The following is a 5,007-nucleotide window of genomic DNA, read 5'->3' as shown; positions in this document are numbered from 1 at the left end:
ATAGCGCCGCTGACAAGGAAGCCCTGGCTGCGCGCCCTCAGCTGACTGGTGTTCACACACACCCTTTTGGAAAATGTGATAAAATGACTTTGCTGCCCCATAATTACATGGAACAGGATGGGATGGGTGGTTTTCTGGTTGATCTTAACGAGGAACACCTAATAAAATGACATTTTAAAAACTCCTAAATTCACGGAATTACTATCTTCTCGTTCTCTTTCCTTATTTTTGGAGTGTCAAGAGATTAAGTTGCTGTCCCTCTCTGGCCACTAATTTAATTCTTTCATCTGCTAGCCACCTCTGTGGTCACACACACATACACACACACACACGGCTCTATAGATAAGGACCTATCACAGACGTCACATCTTCAAGAGGCTTATTGGCCAGAGAGGGAGGCAGTCAATTCTGACAGTTGCTGTGCACAGCAGGAACTATTATTATCATAGCTCTTGTGAACGTTGAGCGAGGACATCCTGACCACCCGAAGCTGCACAAGGCAGAGTTTTCAGTGCCTCTGCCTAATTCCATTAGAATATACATGGGAAGGGAAGAACATTGCTGGCAGCGGGTAGGAGGGTGAGGCACAAGGAAGCTTGGAGACCAATATAAGACAGACTACACTGAAGGATTGCCTCTCTCAGTCTTCCTCAAGCAGGGTCTTCTCGGAGATGTTCATGTGGGAGGAGACAGAGAGCCTCCTGTGATATGGAGACCCCCTCCCTTCCTGAAGCCCACCATTGCATTCTCTGTATCAACTTCTCCCACTTTGCTCTTGTGAAGAACACACACACTGTTCTGTGGCTCAGGAAGCGTAAGGATTAAGGCTGAAGGCTGAGAAAAATCAGATGTGAGCAGTTGTGATCTACACACTGCAAGCTGTCCAACCTCTCCTCCTCAGGGCGAGGGTGGGATCTGACATCGATCTACACTACACAGATGCTGCTATTAGGGCCCCAGGAGGAAACCCCACAGCCATTTAGGACAGACAGCAACCAGCAAGAACAAGGAAGGGCCAAGCAAGCTCTGAAGAAGGCTGGAAGTCCTCACTGAAATTCTCTTCACATTATAGCTGTAGGCTATACACATTTGTGTGTTTCTCGAATTTACCGTTCAAGTTACGAAGCATCTGTTAAGAAGTCTGGAGAGATGACTCAGTCAGTAATGGGTTTGCAGCCAAGCATAATGACCTGAGTTTGACCTTCTAGAAATGGACTTGGTAGAAGCAAAACCAGAATCCCCCAAAAGTTGTCCTCTGAACTCCACACCCATGCTACAGCAAGCACATGCCTACCTCCTCTACAAATAAACAAATGTAAACACACACACAAATTATATATATATATATATATATATATATATATATATATATATAATTTATATATATATAAAAATTATATATATATATAATTTATATATATATATCAGGCAGACTCTCTAAGGGAAATACAATAGAGGGGCAGCATTTCACGGGAAGAGGATATTTTAGAAAGCTGTGGCATGTGAGATGAGGCAGGTGAGGGATAGTTGCAGGAAGTTCGCTCTTCCCTCTTCCAGAAGGGTTTGCATCAGATCAAAAGTCTATGAACAGAACAGAAAAACAAATCCTTCCCTTTTTGGCATCCTGTGAGGCCAATATTAAAGAACTTTCTATATTGATGAATAGGTTTCTAGAATACACACAACTGGGTGTTATTCTAGGCAAAAGTTCAGTGGCAAGCAAAGCTTATGTTTGATGAGCTGTGGGCAGTGCCCAGCAGGGAGCCTGAGGTGACGGAGGCTAATATCAGTTAATCCTGACTGTCAACAGGACACACATCTCTAGGTGTCTATAAGTGTGTTTCCTGAAAGGTTTAACTGAGGTGAGAAATGGGGTTATGAAATTAGGAGAAGAAGAAGCCACACCACAGCTCCAGGTCTCATGTCCCTGCCATCATGCCTTCTCTTTCATACTGGACTAAAGTCATGGGCTGACGTAAACCTTTCCTTCCTTGCAATGCACATTGCAGGTCCTTTGTCACAGCATTAAGGAGAGCAGCTAATGTAGAAGGACACAGGCAGCTGTTCCGCCCCCCTTTTTCCCCTGTTGAAAGTCATCTGCCTTCACCTTTCATGGCCTCTCTCCTGCTTCTAACCTGAGAAACCATTTTCTGTTGATGCAGATACTGTGAGGTCCAACACATTCTATCTCAGGTCCCATGGGAGAGAAGTTCAAGATTGTTAGACCTTCTATTCTAGGTCTCACACCGCCCTCTGTCAAGCTCCTCTGCAGGCTGAGAACAGAATTCACTTCCTCAGGGCTGGGCTCTAGGAGCCAGTTTTCCAGGCTGTGTCTGGCTGCAGCTGGGAACCAAGCTTAGGTCCTATCTAGCATTTCCTATCATTTCAAACTCACTTGTAGGTTTTCGCTACAGACTGCTATAACAAGGCTACTTACTTCATCAAAACTCAAGTAGGACCTTTTGTCCAATCTGCTAAGACAGAGTCTTAAAAATCATACAGCCATCCCAGGACAGGCCTTCTGTGACCATCCCCATAGTTAGTTATCTGCAAGCCAGTCACAGGTAAGCTAGGACTCCACCCACTCTCAAGGGGAGTGAACTGTGTAGGGTATATAGACACATGGGGGCCACCTGAGGTCTGGCCTCCACCCGCACCTTCAGGATTATGTCTGGGTGGCTGCCTCCTTCTGAAGTTAACTCTTCAACCCCACCCCAGAAAAAACAGCCAGGTCCAAAGGGACATTATTAGCACCGAGTCTAAATTCAATAAAATCATCATTTTAGAATACAAAGACGTGCAGATCCCCTGGGCTCCTGTCACTGTGGAGCCTGCACCTCATTCTGAATGCGGGCTTGCTGTTTTTCTCCCTGTTCTTCTATCCCACGGCATCTATATTTATAGCAACTCCTCTTTCGGGCAAACAATTTCACCATGATTTCTGGCTTCTTGTTTTTCTTCCTTGAGTGAGTGCATGACCAAACTGAATCCTCCCCAGGGGTTATTCCTACCTGTGGTCCTTGAATTATTGTGTGACTGGCCAGCTCCTCCTACTTTGACTCTGTGCACTCAGAATTTTTCCACAAAAACAATTTCTCTTGTGAGACCTTGGTGCTTTTTTTTTTTTTTTTTTTGCCTTCCTGTGGTTTGCCTGCCTCTAGGGAAATCATCAGCTGTGGGTTGGATCTTGCAGTCTGCACTGTGCCCTAACTCCAAGGGATGCTTTTCTTATAGTCAACTGGAAAGGTACCAGGCTTAGAAAAATCCCATCAAAGACAACTTAAGCCCCACGGAGCTGAGCTGCCAGTGAAGTTTAATGAATGCTGTGTCCCTGGGGCTGGGCAGTGCTTTGCAGCTCCCCCCCCCCACACACACACATCACGCAGGGATTTAATCCCCTGCTTCACCCCTCTTTATACATGATCTAGAGTGTTTGCCAAGAGCATTTAAAGCCCCAGTCAGCGTTTCTAGTCGTCAGCACTACCCCATTACTTGATGGCATGGTCCACTCAGATTAGCCCTTTGTGTTACAAAGGGACCAATTAAAAAACTATTTTTCTTTCCCTAAAGAAATTAGTCAAGACTCAAAATAACCAGGAAGTTTCTTTTTCTCAGCATGTAGCAGCAGGAAGAATCAAAGGCTCCTTGGGCTCCTATGGCTTGCTCCCCATTTACACAAACAGGTTTGACGAAATTCAGTTTCTAAAAAAAAACATTTAGTTAAGATCAGAAAATCCCAACTGTTTCAAGTTGAAGTTTCCATGTCTGAAGCAAGTGTTTTTTATATCCTGCTGGCTCAGCCTAACCATGGGCCTGTTTGGAAGCTACACAGGGAGGAGGTTTGTTGACTTTACAGGCCACTAGGGGACCTTTATGGGAAATGACTTTATGGCTCTGTAGGACACTCATCAGTAATCATGAATGCAGAGTAACACATATACACAGGAGAACACCTGGCCTCCTGTTAGGACGAAGCGCACAGGAAAGGATGGATTTCCTCTCTGTGAGCAAAAAATCACACAGCCTACAAATATGGCTTTACTAGACACATGCACACAGTAACACATATTCCATGCTTGTGATAATTTTATAAATATATAGGTAGCATATTTTACAGTAGGGGTATACATAATTTTACAACCAATTTTATTATATAATTTTTATGCACACATGTATTTTCACCTTGAAAGTAATACTTGTGCAAGGATAATAGAAATCCTCGTGGCCTGTGATTCTGTGTCTCCTCTCCACCGGGTCAGCTCTTCTCAGATGCTGGTGTTTCGTTGTTATTTCTGCTCTCAGAACCTGTGGTTCTGGTTCCTCAGACACTGGCTGTCTTATTGGGTTTTTGTTTTGTTTGTTTGTTTTGCTTTGGGTTTTTCTCCCCCCTCCCGTTTTCCCCCATCCCTTTCTCACCCTCACTCCAGTCCTGATCTCAGCCCATACTTTTTTGTTTGTTTGTTTGTTTGTTTGTTTTTAAACTTGATTCTCATTATGACTGGTTGTGAGCCACCATGTGGTTTCTGGGATTTGAACTCATGACCTCCGGAAGAGTAGTCCGTGCTCTTAACCACTGAGCCATCTCACCAGCCCTGTTTTCTTTTCTTTCTAAACTTCTGGTGTTCTGCTATTAGCTTTATACTATAATTTAGGAGGACATTTCTATTGTTTTGCCCAACCCAAGAAAAGTCCTAAGGCATTTTCTTAATTTCTTCTGTTCTCAAGTTGTACCCTAATGTGTTCAGGCGTGTCTATCTTTGGCTAATTTGTTGGGCACTGTGTGGGGTCTTTAAGGATAGCCTCCAGTCACCTCTAGGAATTCTCCTATGCTTTGCCTTTCAAATAAATCTCTGCCCTTTGGTATTCTTTTCCACTCTAGATTTCTCTTTAATAAAGTCCTAACTGTCCTGGGATTGCTCTTACAGCACACTCTGACTCTCTCCTCTCTCCTCTCTTCTCTCTCTCCTCTCTCCTCTCCTCCTCCTCCTCCTCCTCCTCCTCCTCCTC

This window comes from Mus pahari, chromosome 10, assembly GCF_900095145.1.
Source record: "Mus pahari chromosome 10, PAHARI_EIJ_v1.1, whole genome shotgun sequence".
Taxonomy (NCBI): Eukaryota; Metazoa; Chordata; class Mammalia; order Rodentia; family Muridae; genus Mus; species Mus pahari.
This window is presented reverse-complemented; position numbering follows the sequence as displayed.